The following is a 24,786-nucleotide window of genomic DNA, read 5'->3' on the forward strand; positions in this document are numbered from 1 at the left end:
GATACATTTGCCCACTTTCATGAACAAAAGAGCAGTGGTTTAATACTATGTGCTATAAACCTTTATCAGCAGTGGAAAGGACACCTGGTACACTGCCTCAATTTGTAAATTAGAGATGTCAGGATTTGGAGCACCTGTCAACTGATCTTTTCTCAGTGATACTTACAGGCTAAGCCATTAGGCCCATACAGAAAAACACAAGCTCTCCCAAGAATTAATGTGTTCAACTTTCAAACTTATCAGATCTCTCAAACTTCCTCAAACCTGTCTAAAGTATATATAATTTAGAATGAAATCCCAGCTTCCTATTGATTATTATACAAGTCACCTAGGAAAAGATTAGGATATGGTAACATCCATCTGAGGACCCAAAAGCAATTTAAAGTAACTGAATTTAGCCTCCATCTTTGGAAATAGTCAAGCCTTTCCATTTTACAGTTGGAGAAGTGACTTATCCTACAGGTGTGTGATCTTGGGTAACAAAGAACAAAATCTGTACATGACTGCCAATTCTATTCTAGCCACTAGACCAAGATTGCATTAAAAGCAAATGCCTCAGAGCATACTGTTGACACAGACACTGGGTCAAAAACATTTTAGGTAACTACAATAAATCAACTCTAGGTTAAGCATTGCCTGGTCAGTAATGACTGACTGGATTGAGAGCACTTAATTCTAGCCCATCATTAAATAATCAGGAAATACTTTTACTAGCACCAATTACTATTTAATTGCATGCTAAAAGTTGCATTTCATATTGAAGTCTGAAGAGAACTCATTCATCGTGAAATGTCTATAAGAGATAATGGAAACAGGAAGAAAACTTTGCAGTTCTAAGTACAGCTTGGAACATGCTCCCCATCTGTGTAATGATCAACAGCAGCATTCATTTATTTCCCAGACATCTTAAAGAAAGCCAAGCGCTTCAGAAAGAAAACAAGTGATTTCTATTGAATGAATCTGTGCAATTACACAACACTGAGATGGAAACATGAATGATACCACACCAGCAATCCAAAACAGGTAGGAACCAATATTTCTCATTTGTATCCTAGAGGAGGGGCTACTTAATTATAATTTTGACTTTTTAAGAGCATAACATCTAACCACTCAGATATAGTTTATTATGTAAACAAAACATTAAAGGATCCTTGGCTTCTGTGTCAGCAGTGTTTATACAGAACAGATAGAAACTAGGTTTTGGTCAAAAATATATCCATGCTGCGTGGATTTACAACTGAGCATGTCTTCACTACAGTTAGGGCTCTTACCTGTGTATTGCACCTAGCCCTCCTTCACCAAAACCATTTACTGGAATTAAGTGGTGCTTTCAACCCGAGCTAGCTAGCAGAGTTAGAGATCTGGGTTAGTGCCTGGAATCCACTTTCACTCACACTGGTAAGTCACTCATATTGCAGTGAGGACACAGGTGAAATCACTCACGCACTACTAGTCCTCCAATACCATCCCAGAATTACCCATCCCTGCAGTATGCCCAAAAGGAAAGACATTCTCCCACAATTCACTGGGAAAGAATCAAAGTGCCTCAGTTTACAGCACAACAGTATGCCCTAAAAGTCCTTTTGGGACTTTTTAAAAATGCCCTTTTTGCCCTAAAAGTCCTGGCAACACACAAAGTAGAATACAGCACCAGTGAGGAAGCAGAAACTCATGTATGGCCTTGCAACGTGGCTGCTCACATCCAGGCTAGGCTCAGACCCAGTTGCCAATCACCCAGGTTCTCTCTACAGCGAAGATATCGATACTGTGGAAGGCATGCACCAAAGACAAGCTCTGAGCCTGGAAAAAGAGATGCAGCTATTTGATCATTTGAAATATTTGCATCTCAATCTTAATTTTCATTCAATATCAGTGGGAAGAGTAGTTGATGTTTCAGAAAGGATTGTCTTTATTCAAGAATCAGCATCAGTCCAGTAAGAAAGATCGAACATTTTACTTACATATTTCAGAAAGGCTCACTGAAAGGAGATGGCTCCTTCCCTCTTACATGAGCCAACAAAGTTATTTCCTTCCAATGGCAAATCACAACTATAAACCCCCATCAAGTTACTAACAGGATTAAGATTCCATCAGTACAGACAACACTTCACTTAACTAGCAGCTGTATGTAGAAATACTTAAGTCTGAAGGAGTGTTTTTAAAGATTGCTTATAGTAGCTTTAAGAAAGTACATAAAAATATTACTGGATCAGTTTCCTTAAAATACAAAACAAAAACAAAAAAAAGATTTCCCTAAGGTATCCATTGACACTTTCTGCTTAGTTTTATTAGTAAAACTACTAAGAAATGTGCTGTGCCAAAGTATAGCATATGCATATAGCCATGTCCAGGGTAAAAGGCTTTAAACACATAGTAGTCTAATATTTGCAAACTAATAGTCACATAATTTATTAAAAAGGACATTGTCTCTGATTTCATGATTTTTGTAAGCATTCACCACTGATTTGTTTACAAAAAACCATCAGCTGAGTGTTTCAAAACGGATTTTAAGCATCCAGGTTTGAAAAATTTATCTTCAGCTTTTAAATATATAAAGCGATAATACTTCCTGCTGCACAAATATGTATTTTTACACTAAGCAAAATAGGTGTGCAGCTTTCTTTCAAAAAATAAATGGCCAGCTTACAGCCAATCCTCTTAGTTTTGTATTAGCAGTAAGTGGTTCAGTTTTCTGCTCTAATGGGCATTTTGTCACTATATTCTACTGCTTGAATACAGTAGCTACTCCTTTTGGTAAAGGCATACTACTTTGTACTTTCCCTTATTTCCTTCATGGCTATTCAATCACAGGACATGCCAGTATAACTAAATGTACTACACCATAGTGTTTTATATCACTTGAAGAGAAAAGAAAAAGCTTAGCACTTGTAAATCTTGTTTCTAATGATTTAGATACACAAATCATTCAAAATCCCTTCATCTGAGTTTAGTTAAGGCAGCTCCCCTCCATTTGTCTGAAAGCCTGTTTCATTAGGACAGTCACCTTATCATAGGCAGAACATGATTAAGCTTTCTTAGGCCGTATCTACACTAGCACTTATGTCGGAAAAGCTTTTGTCACTCAGGGGTGTGAAAAAACCACACCCCTGAGTGATACACGTTTTGCCAGCATAAGCACTGGCATGTACAGTGCTGTCGGCGGGAGATGCTCTCCCACCGACATAGCTACCGCTGTTCGTTGAATTGGTTTTATTATGCTGATGGGAGAGCTGTCTATCATTGGCATAATGCAGCTACATGAGTGATCTTACAGCTGTGCCACTGTAAGCTTTTAAGTGTAGATATGACCTTATACAACAAAATTTTCAAGCCATTATGTGGAAATCCATGCACACTATAACACAGCTACACCTTAGAAACTGTACACGCTTTTCAAACTGCCTTTCTGCCTTTCAGAATTCTTGGGGTTATAGCTAGAAAGTGAGTTTTATCTTGATTATTCCAGGTAGTACTGTATTATTTGTGTCAGATAGCTCCTAAAATATCTTCTCAGAAGTCTTACTGAAAGACTCACTGAAATAAGACTAGTACCACTCCACTCAGCTGCAGAAGTGAGAATTCCATTAATCAAGAAGTAGCATTATTTAGTAATTACATTATTACATTATTTAGTAATCTCTCTCATCACACCGAAAAAGAACATTCCCAAAGGGAGTGGTGAGTTCCTGTTCCAGCTCCTGCACATAAGAAAAGTATCCTGATTAGAGCCCACATCCTCTAATTCAAAAAAGTCTGCCAGAGGAATCCTCTGACATCACATTTCTTCAGATTTCTTCCAGTCTTCCCTGAAGAGCTGTATTCTAACATCAAGCTACAACTTATACATCCAAAGCCAAAAGTAGTTATAAAGCCAGTAACAGTCTTACTAGCCAGACTATGTAGAGGTGAAGGATATAAAACATTAGTGAGGATCTGAAAGACTGACTTGCTAGTTTATTTTAATTTGGTTGGCTGCTTCAAATGGAGCAGGCTAAACATGTTCTATAATATAGCTACATCCACTAAGGTGGGAGGTGTTGAACTGAACAGGACAAAGGTCTTATATTGTTTTCTGAAGTGAGTTTTGAACACATTCCACATTTAGTGAACTTTTAGACTTTCACAGTGATACCTCTTGCTACTTACTTAGAAAGGCATTTGAGGAAGTCTTCCTGTTAACAGTGCACTTACTATCAGACAGCTATATATCAACATTGGAACACTGTGTAAAACATATAAGATCTTCATTCGTAGTGCAAATACCAGCATTTCCATTAAAAAGTCACACCCTTAAACCTACAAAATAGTTTGCCACGGAAGTAATAAATGTGTGGGATGGGAGGCGGTAAAAGGGGGCAGAGGTGAGTAAAAAAGAAGAGAAGAAATTGACAACATTATTCTGCAGGCTATTTCTTTTGTCCAGAAAGATTATTATGAGCTGGGAATGTGGGTACATTGCTTACTCTGATGCAACTTGTGGAGAATGCTCTTACTTCCTGCTGCTGAAGGGAACCAAGAATGGTATGCCTCTGAATTGTGACACTGACGTTTGTTTTGAATACAGCAGACTATCAGAATTACAAACTGACCAGTTAACCTCACACCTCATTTGGAACTGGAAGTACGCAAGCAGGCAACAGACACACAAATACACAGAAAAGCAGATACAGTACAGCACAGTACTGTGTTAAATATAAACTACTAAAAAAAGGGAAAGTTTAAAAAAAGATTAAGTTTCCTTGTCAATGCTTTTCATTTAAATTAAGATGGTTAAAAGCAGCATTTTCTTCTGCATAAAGTTTCAAAGCTGTATTAAGTCAATGTTCAGTTGTAAACTTTTGAAAGAATCACCATAACTTTTTGTTCAGAGTTATAAACATTTCAGAGTTACGAACAACCTCCATTCCCAAGGTGTTCATAACTCCGAGGTTCTATTGTAGTTATATTTCTTAGTCTTAGTTCAGCAGAGGAAATATTCTATATTGATTACAGTCTACTACCTATTCCTGTGTAGTGCTGCACTATGGAAGAGCACTAGCTCTGTTAAAGTTAAGGTTATGACGAGAGTTCTGTATACAGATCAACTCTAAATGTTCTAAAATCTGCACAGTGTACTCAGATTGCCCAGAGTTTGTTCAGCAATCCAAATTTGGAGCCATTTGAACAAGGGGTTCCCAATTTACAGCCCCTGGAAAAAACAAACAAACAAACACTCTTAGACTGGACATGTTTTAAAAAAAAAATGGTTACTAACTTTCCATAACTGTTGTTCTTTGAGATGTATTGTTCTTGTCCATTTCACGTTAGGTGTCTGTGCCCTGTGCACTGTTGGAGGTTTTTCCTCTCAGTGATATCCATCAGACCAGCTCTAGCACCCTCTGGAGCTGCACACGCATGTGCCAGCATAAAGAGTGCCACCAACCATGCACCCTCTCAGTTCCTTCTGGCCAGACAACTCTGACCCACCCTCCTTACTCCTCTGTTGGTCATGGAATGGACACGAGCACCACATCTTGAAGAACAACAGTTATGGAAGGTTAGTAACCTTTTTTCCCCCCCTCAAGTGCTTGCTCATGTCCATTCCACATTAGGTGACTCACAAGCAGTACCTCAGGAGATGGGTTCTGAGTACAAGGACATGCTGACAGCAACACTGCTCTTCCAAACCTGGCGTTGTCTCAAGCCTGTTGGGTGATGGCATAATGGGATGCAAAGATGTACACTGATAACCAAGTTGCAGCCCTGCAGATATCTTGGATTGGCACTTGCACGAGGAACACTGATGAAGAGGCCTGAACGTTCATGGAGCAAGCAGTTAGGATGGCCAGCAGCAGGACGCTGTCCTGGATGACCACCTGTATTTGAGCTTACTACGAGCTGGCAAAGATCCTCCAGCCTGACAGTGGAAGCCCTTTCATCCTTTCTGCTACAGCTACAGAGAGATGCGTGGACTTGCAAAAGGGTTTAGTCCTCTCAATATAGGTGGTGAAGGCACACCTAACATCCTGCTCCCTGTCATTGGAGACAGCCGCTGTCCCAACGGAGTCAAGGGGACTGGGAGTGATAGTAAGTTCCTGGCCACTGTGAAGGCCTCCAGGATCAAAGGGACAGTCAAGTTGCTGGTACTGCAATGGCTTCCAGGAGTCAGTGGAAAGTCCTGCACCGGACTCAATGCTCTGAGTGCAATGGACAGTGCCACCATAGGACCGGAATAGACGAGTGGCCCACCATGGTGCTGTGCTGCCTTCCCCATGCTTATCCTTTTTCTGCATCAGCAAGCGCGGTGTCAGTGTGCTGTGTTTTGTGCTTCTTCCTCAGCAGCAGAGATGGTGAATGGTGCCAGGAAGAACGCTGTGCCGGAGGAGCACTTTGCACTGAAGCCAAAGTGCTCGGTTCAGAATCAGAGCAACTTGGCTCTGAGGATAGTCTGAGAGCAGCATCCATTAGTATAACCGACCCTTGAGCCTTCTCTCTCCTTTTTAACGCAGGGGTCTAAAGTCCTGACAGATCTAGTACTTGTCCCTCGTGTGCGTTTCTCCCAAGCACTTCAAGCAACTGGCTTGTCAGGGTGGTCCAGGTGTAGGGGGAGTGGGACTCATTGGAGAGTGGTTCTGAGTGCAGGGGGAATGAGGCTTGGCAGGAGGGTCCGGATGCAAGGGGCTTGGGTGGATGGGGGAGCAGCTCCCTGTACAGGGATCCCTCCCCCTGCAACTGAGGAGCGATGGGTGCAGGAAGCGGGGGAGGGAGGGAGGGGAGGGGAAGGGAAGGGAGGAGAAGTTTGCAGATTTTCCTTCAGCTGGGAGAGAAATCTGTGGCTTGGTCTGACCCAGCCCCGGATGTCGTGCAAGGGAAGAGGAAGTCTTGTCCTCCCAGCCCAGCCGGGATTAGCAGCTGAGCCTGGCACAGGGTAGGAGCCACCAGCCATGTCTTCCCCAGTTCGGCCTCCTGCCCCACAGTGATTTACTTCTCTGCTGGCTTCCCTAGGCTCCAGAAACATATTGCTGGTGAGGGTCGCATGGCCGCTCTTATGGCTTCCCTTTGCTTCCCCATCAGAAAGTCATTTTTCTGTGGGGAAGCAAAGAAATATGCAGGGGACAAATTCTCCACATGTGTAGTGGTGCAGAATTCCCCCAGGAGGAATATATATTCAAGGGACCAATCGCCTTTGGAGCAAATTTTCAAGATTTGGTTGCCTGGAGTGACCATTCCACTCCCAGATGCCTACCAAACTTGGTCAAATGCCTGCTACCCTGATGTCACTGCAAGATTTATTTCCAGCCATTTCAAGTGGCAGCCTAATTTAAATAGGACAAGCACCAATTTATGTTCATAAGACAGTAGAGGTGCCTCTTTCATGAATATATACATGCCTTCTGCTTTTCAGGCATCTGAGGTGTTATCTCAAAGCAATTTTAATCCTAAAAAAAATGAAATTGGCCTGATTTTGGAAGTGTTGAGCACCTGGCTCTCCCAGCATCATCCATGGAGTTGTGGTTGCCTATTACAGTGGAGCACCACTAGTACAAATAGCAAATATGCCGGTCTGTACATGAGTTCTGCTACCCCAAAGGTGGCCACAAATGGCTGCAATCAAGGCAAAACCCCACCGTAGATAATGCTAGAGGTTTAAGAGTGCCTTATATTGATTTAGCTTAATTCAGTGAGCCAAAGATAAATCGGTTTAAAAGTAGCAAATATTGATTTAAGACCAGCAAATATTGCTCTAATAGCATTATACAAGAGTGCTATATAAATTTAAGTAAACTGATTTAAAAATAGAATTGGTGCAATTTCTGTATTTAGACAAACACTGAAACAAAAAGTTCTGACTAGAGAGAACATTCTCCCCAGATCTCACCTGATGTAGTAGAGATCTTGTCTGGAAATAAACATCCCCCCCCCCCAAAAAAAAAAAAGCCTTTAGAACTGAGAAAGGACAGTTTACCATTACATACAGAAATCCTACACCAGATGCTCAAGAGAGACAAACCCAATTCAATAGTCTGAGTCTTTGTTTCATAATCTAATGTCTCTAAAATACATCCCTACATCGAAGAGTATTAAAATCCAAATTACAAAATTACAGCATCTACTTTAGAGAACCAATTGGCATATTAAGTGTATATGTCTGAAAAGTGATTTCTGAAGCATGGCATGATCTGAGATGTAGTGTTTTGACAGCTTCTTTAACTGTCATGGATCACAAGGTGTGCTACGCTGTGTGTTCCTCTGCAGTCTCATGAGTGCACAATTCCCCTAGTAGTGATAAGCTTGGGCCCTCACTTAACTCAAGGGGGATCCAGAGACCTATAAACTGAATCCCTAGGCTTCAGCACTCATTTCTCACCATGACTTCTTTAACAGGGCAGGTTTGGCTTGGCTCCATACAGAAGCCTTCTCTCTTAGGAGCTTCGTAACCAGAAAAAATGTATGCAGCAATACAGTTCAGCTTTTTAAAAAAAAACATTTATTCATCAACAGGAACACAGCAGTCAGAGAAATGGGTTAAAAACAAGAAAGGCTTACACATAATAATCTTGCCCCAAATTTGCAAGAAAAGAATGAAGCTTAAGTAACTTCCACTCAGCCCAGATACCCTTATTGCTTAGCTGCGAGAGACAAGACGACCCCTGCAGCATTCTCAGAGTGATCAAATCTCTCCTCCAGCCATTGCTTCCTACTCACCCCCTTCCTCTCTATGACAGAGTACTTAAAAGTTTAGTGTCCCCTTTGATCCTAGGCTCAAGGTTAGGGGAAAAAATAAGCCTGAGAGCCTGGCTAGACCAAGGCAGATGAGCACTTCCCAGACAACAGCTCCCCCCCCTTTCTGTTGAAGACTATTCTCTCTAGAAGTATCTTATCTGCCCTCACTGACACCTTTGCAGCCTGATTACCTGATTGACTGATCTTAGACACATCTGCTGGTAATGCACAAGGAGGAACAGAATCCACTCATTCTTAGCTCATTCTCTGCAGGGCTAATAAGAGTAAAAATATAGTCAGTAGATAGGATTGCATATGCATGAATTAGACCTATTGATTAGTGAGATGCCATTCATATTTTTCTCTGCAGAATCACACCATTACTCTGCTCTCTAGAGAATATCTTGCCTGAAGCACACTCCTGAGCACCACCACTCTAGAGATGTTATAGTTCATTTGATAAAGTCAGTCCTTTCTAATGTTAGATGTTGCACTGCTAAAAGAGATCCATAGGTGTCATTTGGTCTCACCTGGCCTATTACATGGATATATTACCACAGACTCATGTTCAACCTTATTTAAAGGCATCTTATTGATCTATTCTGCCTTACACTTGAGAGGACCACTACTTTCTGTGTGTAGTGTCAAAGCTCTCCAAAAATTATCATCCTTTGTCCTGGAGTTGGTGAGCTCTTTACTCATACATTTGTTTCTCAATGTTGACACTAGCAATATTGCTGATCAAAGTCCCTTGAGGCACTGACAAGATCAGAATGTTGTCTGAAAACAGAAATATGGAAACCTTCCAGACAAAATTAAGCAACTATCACCTCTTCTGTAAGTGTTAGGTACAGCGAACAATCCAGGTCACTCTCCTTGAATCTCTTACCACAACAGATTAATGTTCTTCACTTACAAATTCCTATGTGATTTGACACACTCCCCCGCCACAGCTCTGCTCCAGCTATCTCCCCATTATGGCTTATTTATACAGCACCATTGACACTCAGAGCATTTTAAACATTTTCTCATTCACATCCTTACCAGTTCTTTTTGTCCCTTCATATACACTGCTACTTCTCTTTTATCATGCTGTCCTACATACCTGGAACAATCCTCTCCTCTGCCAAGTCCTTCCATGAAACTCACTTCAAGCAATTTCTCTTATGTCCCTTAACTAAACTTCCCTCCAGTGTCTTTTGTCTTTGATAGCTCTTAAATTGTTTAGTGTGGTATGTTTCTCAGCACTTGTAATTTATTTTGTAACCTGTATTGTAAAGGATGTGGAAGACATGCAAGTCTGGATTTTTCAGTAGTTGTCCTAAATTAGGACAAGACTAGTCTTCTAGAGAAATTGACACAAAGATTAAGAACTTTTCATACGAAATATGGATTTTTGGTACACTTATTTAGATTACAAAATCCTTAAATTTGCTCTAATTTCTGTTCCATTTGGGGACAAAGAATATATACTCCAAGTACTTACTACAAGATATGACTGCTTTCTCATCCAATAACCTACTGATTACAGATCCAAAGAACCATGAAGATAGCAAACTTCACTGTTTGATATTACCTCAGTATTGACATAGGTCTGTGGAACCTTACCCATTCGGTTGCACAGCATTCCACTAGCACTTCAAATACCTATAACGAAATCTTCTGGAATAAAATACAATGGTAAAACCAGAATTTTATAAACAGATGAGAATACCTTGTTCAATCTGACTATAGTGTTAAAACCTAGGTTTTTTGTCAAAAAGTATCCTCTTGCAAAAACCTGAGGGAATGTAGTCTCTCAGAACTGTGCAGAAGGGTTGGAGAGTCTGAACTGCATGGTAGTGAGGACGATGGAATTTGGAGGGGTGGGTGCTGAAAAGCTAGCATACTTATTGGGTGAGAGTTAAGATGGTGGTGTATTCTCTATGATTAAGGCCATGTTTATGTCATGAGGTCATGGAATCTGTGACCTCCAGAGACCTCCGTAACATTTTCTGCTTCAGCTCCAGGGGCCGCGGGACTGGAGCTGGGTTCCAGCAACAGGCGACAGCCTCCTGAGCGGGATAGCCCTCCAGCAAGTGGCTGTGTGTGTCTCATTTTCTCTTTGGAAATATGGTCAACCTGCAGCTCCCAGCTGCTGTGGGTGGAGGAGCCCCCCCATGGCAGCTTCCATCCACTGGTGGAGAAGGGGAAACCACACAGCTCCCAGCAACCACGGTGGCGGAGGACACTATGAAGCAGCAGCAGCCGCCGCCTTAGGTGTTGGATCCCCCCACTCCCCATTTTGTCAGAGTTATTTTTAGTGAAAGTCAAGGACAGGTCATGGCTTCCATGAATTTTTGTTTATTGCTTGTGACTTACTAAAAATAACCATGACAAAAATCTTAGCCTTCTCTATGATGTATGGTGATTGTGCTAGCAGCAAAGTGTTTGAATGGAAGAGTAGAGCATGCACTATTGGTTGCTTTAACTCTTCATTTCCTCTTTTTAGTTTGTATTAGCTCTGTGTAGACTAACCATAATTGACAATACGGTGTTTGTGTATTTATAGAAATACAGCTTTCCACTACTTCGGTTACAAGATACTGGAGTCAATGCAGCAATTACTGTGCAAAACTCTATGCCTGAATTCTGCAGAAGATCAGATGAGATAGTCATAATGGTCCCTTGTGGGCTTAGAATCTATGAAAGCTGGAATTTACATTTGTATAAAACACTGGTTTCTAGGCATACCTGTTTTTGCTACAGCAGCTAGTAAAAAAAAAATCAAGTTGGAATTTGGTAGTAAGGAAAGATACTGCACTACTCTGGTTAGTGCTGTAAGGTCTGAAGTCACCAGGACTAGAAACACGATATACACCCAACTGAAGATCTAGAATCTACTTTCCAGTGGTATTCTGTAGCATTGTTTCTAGCTCTGTTAGCTAGATACTTGGACCTTAAAATTGTCATTGGTCCCTCAGATCTGCAGGGGCTTCCATGGCACTGATTCAGGACTGAATAGAATCAGTACTGCTCCACTGGGTACAGCTCTTGCTCAGACTCAGGAGCCCTGGGTTCTAGCCATAACTGGGCCACAGACCTCCTGTATGACCTTGGGCAAGTTATTGCACCTCTTCTGCCCTTATCTCTCACCCTACTTAGATTTTAAGATCTTTGGGACAGGGCCATGTTTTACTACATGTATGTATATTGCTTACCACAATGAGCCCTGATCTTGGTTGAGGGGGACAGGTCTCTAGGCACTACCATAACACAGACAGTGTCACCACTAAGTTTTACCTACATGTCAAAGCAGTTATATGTATTCTGTTCTCCAGAGAAAGGAAAGAACCTCACAGAAACAGGTTTAGTTCCTCTAAGTTAGTGCAGTGCTCCTCTTTCTACCTAGCCACAATCTGAAAGTGACCTATCAAAAAAATACAGGGCTTCGGAGCTGTGCTCCGGCTCTGCTCCAGCTCCAGGCAAAAACCTGCAGCTCCACTGCTCCGGAGCTGCTCTGCGCTCCAGCTCCAGGCTCCGCTCCAAACCCCTGAAAAAATGGCTACCATGATCATCATATCCTACCATCCTGGTGCCATATTTTACTCTAAACCCCCAGCTCTCAAAAAATGTCTATTATGTGCGCATTCACTCTCTCAATACAAACAGTGTGATTTAACAATACTTCCCTGAAAAATGAAAAAACATATGGGAGTCACGAGCCTACAGTAAAAAGAAAAGGAGTACTTGTGGCACCTTAGACTAACCAATTTATTTGAGCATAAGCTTTCGTGAGCTACAGCTCACTTCATATCCGATGAAGTGAGCTGTAGCTCACGAAAGCTTATGCTCAAATAAATTGGTTAGTCTCTAAGGTGCCACAAGTACTCCTTTTCTTTTTGCGAATACAGATTAACACGGCTGTTACTCTGAAACCTGAGCCTACAGTAGTCACTTCCAATAGTATGAAACAAGCTCCAAAGCTACTCCTGACCTTGTGATTCCTGAATTACATGAATACCACTGTCCTGGTGTCATTTTTCTACAAACCCAGCTAGAAGCTATACCCCCATCCTGTTCCATCAAACTGAAAACAAATGAAATAATTAAATAGAACATAGTATGCATGTCAGTAATCTTTAAGTATAAGCATCTGCAACACAGCAAGAGCATGTCAAAACCATCTGTAATCAATTAGTGGTATAACTGGCACTAAGTGGTTTTTGTAACAAGTTCAGCACATTTTTTGCACCACAAACAGGCAGAATATACAGATACAAAAACTGTTAGGCAGCTGTGCACATATTATGATGGCAAAAATTTTACTGTTTCTGAAAACTGAACTGTTACTTTTAGCCAGCTAAGGAAATTATTAGGGCTGTCGATTAATTGCAGTTAACTCACACAATTAATTAAAAAAAAAATTGCGATAAAAATGCAATTAATCACAGTTTTAATCGCACTGTTAAATAGAATACCAATTGAAATTTATTAACGATTTTTGGATTTCTACATTTTCAAATATATTGATTTAAATTATAACAGTGTACAGTGCTCACTTTACATTTTTATTACAAATATTTGCACTGTAAAAATAATTAACTAAAGAAATAGTATTTTTCATTTCACCTCATACAAGTACATAATGCAAACTCCTTATGGTGAAAGTGCAACTTACAAATATAGATTTGTTTTGTTACATAACTGCACTCAAAAAAACAATGTAAAACTTTAGAGCCTACAAGTCCACTCAGTCCTACTTCTTATTCAGCCAATCGCTAAGACAAACAAGCTTGTTTATATGTACGGGAGATAATGCTGCCAGCTTTTTATTTACAATGTCACCTGAAAGTGAGAACAGACATACACATGGCACTTCTGTAGTCAGCATTGAAAGATATTTACATGCTAGATATGCTAAAACATTCATATGCCCCTTCGTGCTTCGGCCACCATTCCAGAGGATGCGCTTCCATGCTGATGATGCTCATTAAAAAAATAAGTGGTTAATTAAATTTTGACTGAATGCCTCGGGGGAGAATAGTATGCCTCCTGCTCTGTTTTACCCACATTCTGCCATGTATTTCATATTATAGCAGTCTCGGATGATGACCCAGCAATGTTGTTAGTTTTAAGAACACTTTCACTGCAGATCTGACAAAATGCAAAAAAGGTACCAATGTGAGATTTCTAAAGAGCTACAGCATTCAACCCCAGGCTTAAAAATCTGAAGTACCTTCCAAAATTTGAGAGATGAGGTGTGGAGCATGCTTTCAGAAGTCTTAAAAGATCAGTACTCCGATGCAGAAACTACAAAACACGAACCATCAAAAAAGAAAATCAACCTTCTGCTGGTGGCATCTGACTCAGATGATGAAAGTGAACATGCATCAGTCTGCACTGCTCTGGATCATTATCGAGCAGAACTAGTCATCAGCATGGACTGGAATGGTGGTTGACGAAGGGACATATGAATCTTTAGCACATCTGGCACGTAAACGTCTTGCGACGCCAGCTACAACAATGCCATGCAAACATCTGTTCTCACTTTCAGGTGACATTGTAAACAAAAAGCGGGCAGCATTACCTCCTGCAAATGTATACAAACTTGTTTGAGTAACTGGCTGAACAAGGAGGACTAAGTGGACTTATAGGCTCTAAAGTTTTACATTATTTTTGAATGCAGTTATTTTTTGTACATAAAAGTTGAACTTAAAATGTAGAATTATGATAAACAGATTGCACTATAGTACTTGTATTAGGAGAATTGAAAAATACTATTTCTTCTGTTTTTTACAGCACAAATATTTGTAATAAAAAAGCAAAGGGAGCACTGTACACTTTGTATTCTGTGTTGTAACTGAAATCAATATATTTGAAAATGCAGAAAACATCCAAAAATATTTAAATAAATCGTATTCTATTATTGTTTAACAGTAAGATTAATTTCAATTATTCACGCGATTAATTTTTTATTCGCTTGACAACCCTAGTAATTATGCCTCTTAATCATTATAGAATCATGATTAAGAACTGTAGTAGAGACAGAGCCTTAAACGTCTTATTTCTCCCTATACCTGAACAATGCTACCCATGCTATGATTAGGACATGGCATTGTCACACAGAGGTATCAAAAGGAGATGTGCGGGAATAAACTAATATATTAAAGAAAAAAAATCACCAGGTCTAAATGGTATGCATTAATAAGCTCTGACTATACTTAATGAAGTGGCTGAGCTACTAACAAATGGGCACATATTAAAGTCCGCTACTATGCCAGGGGAGAGCAAGTGGTCTGCCTATGTCTAAAAGGCGCCAGGAGCGATCCCTGAGAATTAGATCAATGACCTTTATTTCAGTACAAGGCAAAATGAAAAATTAGATTAAAAATAGAACAAACTGTGATACGACAGGGGATACACCAGTACAGCCTCTCTAAAATAAAGATGTTCCTTAATAATCTATTAGGATTCTTTAAACATATCAACTAAATAGCTGATTCAAAAACTCTGACAGAAGCTATTAAGAAAGCTAGTCATGGAATATAAGGTAAAATACTAACATATTACAAACTGCTTAAGACAAAAAGGAGGAATATATGGCCAATTTTCAACATAGCAAAACCCTGAGTAGAGTGCCCTACAGGGCTCCAAGCCATGACTTTTCTCCCTCCCAGTCATTCACAAGACATGCCTGTGGAAGCTATAGCAATTGTATTTTAACTGTCTTTAATACATTATCAATGTTCCTCTCCCAAAGCTCCTCTCCCTCCTGTACTTGCTGCCAAGCCATATAGTTATTTTTGTTCCTACTCCCCTGGAGATCCTGCCCAGCTCCTTTGTCCCTTGGAAAGTCCCCTCCTTCCAGGAGTGCAGATCCAGCTGTGGCAACAGCTCCTAATAAGGCTGCTTTTATAGGCCTCCAGGTTCTCATTTGACACAAGTAGATGGAACATCTTTAATAGCTAGGAAGAAGAGGAACATCGTTATCAAACTACAGTTTGAGAACCACTGGTTAACAATTTTAATATTTAATCAAATAAAGGAAGAAAGGAAATTGAGGACTTTCAATGCTCCATTCAGAGACAATTGCGTATCATAAGGACTACACACAGTTTTACCAAGAACATTTAAGTAGCAGCAGCACAGTGAAGCTCCCTTACTTTTCACAACAGTTACTGCTTTTCTGGTCTTTGACCCCACACCACACTGGCCACAGTGAACTGCTTAACTAGATCCACAGTGGCTAGATTTCAAGCAGCCAACCCAACAAAAACAGAATTGTAGATAAAGTGCTTTCCTAACTTTCACTCTCAGTAAGTTTTCTTCTTATAATGCAGCAAGGAAGACAGAATTAGAAGCTTTTAAGCTTTTTATGGGGACTGGCAAAATAGAAATATTTGGTTGTGCACAATTTTTACTAGTGAATTTGCCCAATTATGCCTTTTCCATTTGTGGGTCTCGATGGTCTGAAGCTCCCTGGAATGGATGCTAGAATCAATATTCAAAAAAGTATAAGGGATCTTTGACAATAAATTTAACATTTAAATTGTAGAGAAAGTTACTGTATTAGGCACCTTAAACTTCCATATATTCAAGAACAATAATATAAAAAGATACAATTTCATAGAATCCAGCAATGAACAGCGGCTCCTCACTGTTGGCAATCTTGCCAATAAGTGAAGTGAAATTGCAGTCTTTATATTAAACTTCATTAAACTAACCAAGACCTCTTAACCCTGGTCAGGAGTAATTTTGGCCAAGACTGCTGATGAAGTCAAACGTCAGAGACCAGTACTAGCAATATCCACTCCCCTATCAGTTATTTCTGACCAAATTGCCCTTGTGATACTCCAAGGGAAACAGGAGCAAAATCAGATAACTTAGCACTTCCTCTGTCTCAATGCATCAGCTGGGCATGGACAGGGCAAGTGGCCTCATTAACATTAAAAAAATTTTAACTGCATGAGTCAAGTTTCATGAATGTTTACAGGAAACATTTTTATCACTTTATCCCTCACAAAAGCTCTGCCCTGCAGAAGCAATGTGAGTATTTCTTTTAGTATTAAGATATCTGGAATCAATTGTACAATCTGTGTAAAAATCTCTATCAGACCTAACCAGCACAGTACTAAAATCCATATGTGCCAAGAAAAAACTTCTTTTGAAAGGATTAAAAGCATCTATACCTTCCAGTGATTGGTATTAGCCAGTGGTTTAAGAGATATACAACTTGAAAAATAGAATCACTTGCACTCTGCTAATAAAAAGATTCAAGTAATTTAGTTTAGCATCCATGTTAGTACCAACTGTCTGGGTTAAAAGTTTCAAAACTATGAAAAGTTGCTTTTATATTGTGGATGTCAACAGCCTTGCAGCATTACATATTTTTTCAAATAAAGAATTTTATATGTAGGGACCTCAAGCTACCCAGAATACTTCAGCTACAGCAAATGGCCAGCATCACAGAGAGAAAAGATTCATCTCCCCAGACATTTGTTATGTTACAGGCCAAAGAAAAAATGAAAAACTAAGCTGTAAAAAATTTTAGAGAATGGGTTTCATTTCTGCTACTTGTCTTTACTACTATACTGCTGTACAATTAGGTCAGTTTATCAAATAATGGGCCATCATGTGCCAATGTTTAGCACATGTTTATACTATACAGTACTTGAGGCAAATGAAAATGGATCACAAAGATGGAGGGAGTTTATTTGTAATGGGGTGGATTAGGCCCTAAAGCCTCCTGCCGGACGCTTCATGGCCCTGCCGTCCCCCGCCCCAGAAAAGGACAGTGGAAAGGTCATCTAACCTGCCTAGAGCACCCGTGTGAGATGCAGTCAATCATGAAAGAGGCTGCAGGGAGCAGCCAATCAGGTCTCAGCAGGCTCATATAAAAAGGAGCTGCAGGGACAGAGTGAGTTCAGGCTGCTGGTAGGGACTGAGGGAGCAAGAGGTGCTCTGGGCTGGCTGCAGGAGCTGTAAGGGCTGAACCAAGACTGACCCAGCTGGCAAGCCAGGGTCAGAGGACTAAAGGACAGGCAAAGAGCCTCCAGGGAGGAAGTCCTGGGAGTGCTGCTCCACCCCAGAGCAGGAACCTTTCCACATAAGCTGGCCAAGTAGCGTACTGAGATAGGCCCTGTTAGTCAGACTGAGGATTGAACCTAGGGAGGGCAACAGAAACATTGCCAACAGAGGGGTACAGTGATGGGCCCAATTGGACTTTTGAAGGACTGAGCCTGGGGAGGGCTGCAGGACATTTTGGAAGTGATTTGTTTATTTTTAACTTGAATTGTGTGTGACTTGGCTGGAAGGCTGAGTCACCAAAACCCCCCTGACAAGCACAGCAACCAACGGGGTGGCACTGTGAGCAGAGGGGAAAAAAACTGAGGAAAAAACTGTAGGCACACACTCAGCAAAGGGGTGCTCACGAGATGCAAGTGCATCCCTTTGCTGTATTCCATTAATTACCACTGAACAAAGCTGGTTTTGCCTTGGACAGACAAAAATAGCAGTTTTTCTTTGTCCTTATAGGGTGTACAATGCTTCTAGAAGCTAACTTTATTAAGATGAAGAGAGATCTCAACATCTTTGAAGATAAGTACATAACCCATGACTGTAGTGTCACTTAATGATAAATTCTCTGAAAACAGATGATTAGGGTAGTGGCTCTTAATCTATGGTAAATAAACTAAGGGCTCATCTAGATGACTAGTTGGTGCATGGCAAGCTGGGGTGTAAATCTACAACATACTAGAATGCTGCACATTAACTGTGTATTAACATGTGTATGCTGCTACCATGCACTAGAAGTACCTTAGTGTGCTTTGATCTATTCCTATTTCAAAGTGCCATCACTTTCATCTAGTCAACCCCTTAGACAGCAGAGAAATAAAAAAAACAAAAACATAAAAGTCCTGGAAAAGACAAAGCTAGATTTGCTCCAGAACCAAACAGAAATGGCCTGGGAGTATTTAACTATTATAAAAGCTTTTCAACTGCAGCTGTAGATACTAACACTTCTAACAAGAATAAGAACTCTGATGCCTAGAAGGCAGGGAGTGAAAGTACTACCATGAAAGAATGGAACAGACAGCAATGCCACATTTTCAACTTCATATAATGAATTCATGACATGTGGTGACAAACAATTAAAATTTAAAGGACTCTTTGGCTATTTCTACACTGCAATGTAAGCCCAGGGTTAGCAGAACTCTTCTTAACAGACCCTGGATTTGTTAACCGGGCTTGAGATTTTACACTCATTTGTAACCCAAAGTTAGTAATTGTTGTATCCTGGGTCATAACCTGGGCCTCCAGCATCGACACTGCATTATGCAGGTCTGACTGAGTCCAACCACCCATATCCCAGATTTCCTAGCACCTTCCCAAAATGCGGCTGCTGTAACCCTTTGTTCATGATGCAGTGTCAGAAAACTTTACTGTCCACCAAACTTGACTGTTCAGAGGACAAAGTCATCCTGTGGGATGCTTTTGATGGCCTCCCAGAGCATAAGTCCAGAGGGTTAACACTTACACTACAAAGCAATAGGGCTTGAACCCTGGGTCCTGGTTTGACTCACGCTCACACCCTCCACTTTACTAAGATGAACAGAGACCTGGGATCCTCTATCTGAGGCCTTAGTTACCGGGATTTGTGTGTAGCTGGAAGGGGATTAGTCTTGAGCCTGAGTTCAAACCTTGGGCTTACACTGCACTGTAGACATACGTTTAGAGCAGTGGTTTTCAATGTTTTTAGGATTGCATACCCCTTTCCAAATAATGTAGTACACCACGTACCCCCATCTGAGATAGGGTCATAACATACTTATGATTAGATCGCCAAGTCTTACTAAATAAAATGTGTTTTCTGCCATTACAGGATTTTTATCATGTACCCCCCGATAAGCACTCACATACCGTAGTCTGAAAACTACTGCCTTAGAGTATAGTAGAACCTCCCACAGTGGAGAGCAAATGAGAGGCAAAGAACAGGATTCATTTGTGGAGACGGAAGCTGCAGGAACTCCAGATTCACCACCTACCCCACTCCTCCTCCTCCTCCTCCACATGTGCTCACATGTCTGCAGGTAAAGAGACTGGCCAAAACAGGAACAGGAAGACAAGGAGAGGTTGCTTTCAAGAAGTTGCCTTTGTAGTTGACTGCATGAACAGTTCACATATGCAAAACTGCAGACTCAGCATCAGCCTGGGCATCTCTGCTGCCACAGCACTCACCTCAACTTTGGACAACACAAATGAATGCCCGCACCACCACCCAAAACAGTCTTCTGGTAAATGGTAGAGTCAGAAAAATCATGTAATAAACATGGAAAAGAGAAGCAGGGAAAAAAGGGAGAGAAGCAACTGGGTCAAGAGATGAGTTATCTAAGAGGAGCTCCAACAGATGTTGAGAACCAGTGAGTTATAGTATCACAACTTAACCATAATGGAGCAAACAGGGAAATGACGAGAGTGTAGGCACAATAGTGAACAGCTTATAGTTTTGTGGCAGCACAGTCATTCAAGATTTTCTTCTTTAGAAATAGGCACAGCAGTGTAAATGTTGTATCACCTTCCATCATTACAATCCACTGCATAAAAGTCAAAATTGAATTACTTATTAACATTATGCCTAAAAGTAAAAGCGCTCTAAAATCATGGTGTGTTAACATTTATGACAGTTTTTGCATAAAACTGCCTGTTCATGCAACCTTGTGTTCTGCGATGCTTGTATCATGATGCTGCTCCAGTTTATGACTCTACAGCTCCAGTAAAGTCCCTCTAAGCTAAGGCCTCATCTACACTACAAAGTTAGGTCAGCCTAACTACATCTCTCAGCCCTGATCTACACTAGGAGTTTAGGTCAAATTTAGCAGCATTAAATCGATGTAAACCTGCACCCATCAACACGATAAAGCCCTTTTTTTCAACTTAAAGGGCTCTTAAAATTGATTTCCTTAATCCACCTCTGACAAGTGGACTAGCGCTTAAATCGGCCTTGACAGGTCAAATTTGGGGTACTGTGGACGCAATTAGACGGTATTAGCCTCCGGGAGCTATCCCAGAGCTATACCGCTCTGGACAGCGCTCTCAACTCTGATGCACTGGACAGGTAGACAGGAAAAGGCCTGCAAACTTTTGAATTTCAATTTCCTGTTTGCATGGTCACCTGCAGCTTGCCACGCTGGCCAGAGCTCATCAGCAGAGGGGACCATGGAGTCCCAGAATCGCAGAAGAGCTCCAGCATGGACCGAACGGGAGGTACGGGATCTGATCGCTGTATGGGGAGAGGAATCTGTGCTATCAGAACTCCGTTCCAGTTTTCAAAATGCCAAAACATTTGTCAAAATCTCCCAGGGCATGAAGGACAGAGGCCATAACAGGGACCCGAAGCAATGCCGCATGAAACTGAAGGAGCTGAGGCAAGCCTACCAGAAAACCAGAGAGGCGAACGGCCGCTCCGGATCAGAGCCCCAAACATGCTGCTTCTATGATGAGCTGCATGCCATTTTAGGGGGTTCAACCACCACTACCCCAGCTGTGTTGTTTGACTCCTTCAATGGAGATGGAGGTAACACAGAAGCAGGTTTTGGAGACGAGGAAGATGATGAAGTTGTAGATAGCTCACAGCAAGCAAGCGGAGAAACCGGTTTTCCCGACAGCCAGAAACTGTTTCTCACCCTGGACCTGGAGCCAGTACCCCCCGAACCCACCCAAGGCTGCCTCCCGGACCCGCCAGGAGGAGAAGGGACCTCTGGTGAGTGTACCTTTTAAAATACTATACATGGTTTAAAAGCAAGCATGTGAAAGGATTAATTTGCCCTGGCATTTGCGGCTCTCCTGGATGTACTCCCAAAGCCTTTGCAAAAGGTTTCTGGGGAGGGCAGCTTATTCCGTCCACCATGGCAGGACACTTTACCACACCAGGCCAGTAGCACATACTCAGGAATCATCGTAGTACAAAACATTGCAGTGTATGTTTGCTGGCGTTCAAACAACATCCGTTCTTTATCTCTCTGTGTTATCCTCAGCAGCATGATATCATTCATGGTTACCTGGTTGAAATCGGGTGGCTTTTCTTAAGGGGACATTCAGAGGTGGCCGTTCCTGCTGGGCTGTTTGCCTGTGGCTGAACAGAAATGTTCCCCGCTCTTAGCCACGGGGAGGAGGGAGGGGAGAGGGGCTAGCCACGTGGTGGGGGGAGGCAAAATGCGACCTTGGAACGAAAGCACATGTGCTGTGTATGTAATGTTAACAGCAAGGTTTACCGTGAAAGTGTACCCATTGTTCTAGAAAATGTCTTTTTTTTCCTCCACCAGCTGCATGTGTTTCAATGATCACAGAATCTTCTCCGTCCCAGAGACCAGTGAAGATTAGAAGGCGAAAAAAACGCACTCGTGATGAAATGTTCTCCGAGCTCATGCTGTCCTCCCACACTGACAGAGCACAGACGAATGTGTGGAGGCAGACAATGTCAGAGTGCAGGAAAGCACAATATGACCGGGAGGAGAAGTGGCAGGCTGAAGAGAGGGCTGAAGCTCAAATGTGGCAGCAGTGTGATGAGAGGAGGCAGGATTCAATGCTGAGGCTGCTGGAGGATCAAACCAATATGCTCCAGCGTATGGTTGAGCTGCAGGAAAGGCAGCAGGAGCACAGACCTCCGCTACAGCCCCTGTGTAACCAACCGCCCTCCTCCCCAAGTTCCATAGCCTCCTCACCCAGGCGCCCAAGAACTCGGTGGAGGGGCCTCCGGCCACCTGGCCACTCCACCCAGGAGGATTGTCCAAGCAACAGAAGGCTGGCATTCAATAAGTTTTAAAGTTTGAAACATTTAAAGTGCTGTGTGGCCTTGTCTTTCCCTCCTCCACCACCCCTCCCAGGTTACCTTGGCAGTTATCCCTCTATTTGTGTGATGAATGAATAAAGAATGCATGAATGTGAAGCAACAATGACTTTATTGCCTCTGCAAGTGGTGATCGAAGGGAGGAGGGAAGGGTGGTTACCTTACAGCGAAGTAGAGTGAACCAAGGGGCGGGGGGTTTCATCAAGGAGAAACAAACAGAACTTTCACACCATAGCCTGTCCAGTCATGAAACTGGTTTTCAAAGCTTCTCTGATGCGCACCGCACCCTCTTGTGCTCTTCTAACCGCCCTGGTGTTGGGCTGTGCGAAACCAGAGGCCAGGCGATTTGCCTCAACCTCCCACCCCGCCATAAATGTCTCCCCCTTACTCTCACAAATATTATGGAGCGCACAGCAAGCAGTAGTAACAGTGGGAATATTGGTTTCGCTGAGGTCTAACCGAGTCAATAAACTGCGCCAGCGCGCTTTTAAACGTCCAAATGAACATTCTACCACCATTCTGCATTTGCTCAGCCTGTAGTTGAACAGCTCCTGACTACTGTCCAGGCTGCCTGTGTACGGCTTCATGAGCCATGGCATTAAGGGGTAGGCTGGGTCCCTAAGGATACATATAGGCATTTCAACATCCCTAACCGTTATTTTCTGGTCTGGGAATAAAGTCCCTTCCTGCAGCTTTTGAAACAGACTAGAGTTTCTGAAGATGGGAGCGTCATGTACCTTTTCCGGCTATCCCACGTTGATGTTGGTGAAACGTCCCTTGTGTGATCCACCAGTGCTTGCAGCACTATTGAAAAGTACCCCTTGTGGTTTATGTACTCGCTGGCTTGGTGCTCCAGTGCCAAGATAGGGATATGGGTTCCGTCTATGGCCCCACCACAGTTAGGGAATCCCATTGCAGCAAAGCCATCCACTAGGACCTGCACATATCCCAGCGTCACTACCCTTGATATCAGCAGATCTTTGATTGCGTTGGCTACTTGCATCACAGAAGCCCACAGTAAATTTGCCCACTCCAAATTGATTCCCGACTAACCAGTAGCTGTCTGGCGTTGCAAGCTTCCACAGGGCTATTGCCACTCGCTTCTCAACTGTGAGGGCTGCTCTCATCTTGGTATTCTTGCACTTCAGGGCAAGGGAAAGCAAGTCACAAAGTTCCATGCGAAAGTTTTGCAACCACTGGGAATCGTCCCAGACCTGCAACACTACATGGTCCCACCAGTCTTGTGCTCGCCAGGCCCAGAATTGGCGTTCCACGGCATGAACCTGCCCCATTAGCACCATGATGCCCGCATTGCCAGGGCCCATGCTTTGAGAGAAGTCTGTGTCCATGTCCTCATCACTCATGTTACCGCGCTGATGTCACCTACTCACCCGGTATCGCTTTGCCAGGTTCCGGTGCTGCATATACTGCTGGATAACGTGCGTGGTGTTTAATGTGCTCCTAATTGCCAAAGTGATCTGAGCGGGCTCAATGCTTGCCGTGGTATGGCGTCTGCACAGAAAAAAGGCGCGGAACGATTGTCTGCCATTGCCCTGATGGAGGGAGGGGCGACTGACGACATGGCTTACAGGGAATTAAAATCAACAAAGGGGGTGGCTTTGCAAGAAACTGAATAGCCCCCACAAGGATAGAACTCAAAACTGGGTTTGGCAGGCCGTTGATTTTACAGAGGGAAGGAGAAATGGAGGAGAAAATGAATACAAAACAAATCTGGTCTATTTCCTGTTTTGAGCCACTTCATCTATCTTTATACATCTTGCTGGCAGCAGACTGTGCAGTACGATCGCTAGCCGTCATCATCTTCTGGGTGCTCAGCAGAAGACGGTGCAGTGTGACGACTAGCCATCATCTTCTGCTGGCTGGAGGTTAAAAGACCATGCACTGCTGGTAGGACTGAATCGCCACGAGACGAAACTTAAAAGGGAAATGACCTGGCTGAGTCACTCCCATGTTTGCCCAGGCGCCCGATTAAAAGAGCACCCAGGACAACGATGACGACAGCTGCCAGTCATACTGCACTGTCTGCTGCCAAAAGGCAATTAATTGCTGCTGTGTAGCAATGCAGCACCACGTCTGCCAGCACCCAGGAGACATACGGTGACTGTTAGCTGAGTGGGCTCCATGCTTGCCGTGGTATGGCTTCTGCACAGATAACTCAAGAAAAAAAAAAAAAGGCGCAAAACCATTGTCTGCCCTTGCTTTCATGGAGGGAGGGAACGGGGGCCTGACGATAT

General features: G+C 42.4%; 1 protein-coding gene across 10 annotated transcripts in view; it reads right to left on the reverse strand.

Moving 5' to 3' along the window:
* Window positions 1–24,786, reverse strand: part of NUMB (NUMB endocytic adaptor protein) — a 145,680-nt gene that overhangs the window by 84,728 nt on the left and 36,166 nt on the right. Inside the window, exon 1 of one of the 10 annotated variants that reach the window (XM_073348546.2) lies at window positions 8,895–12,436. The exons of the other annotated variants lie outside the window; for them this stretch is intronic. The gene's annotated coding sequence lies outside the window, so the exon portion shown is untranslated. Of the gene's footprint in view, window positions 1–8,894; window positions 12,437–24,786 lie in introns of those variants that run through there. 10 annotated transcript variants of the gene reach the window in all.

The sequence above is a fragment of the Lepidochelys kempii genome, chromosome 6, assembly GCF_965140285.1.
Source record: "Lepidochelys kempii isolate rLepKem1 chromosome 6, rLepKem1.hap1, whole genome shotgun sequence".
In the NCBI taxonomy this organism is placed as follows: Eukaryota; Metazoa; Chordata; order Testudines; family Cheloniidae; genus Lepidochelys; species Lepidochelys kempii.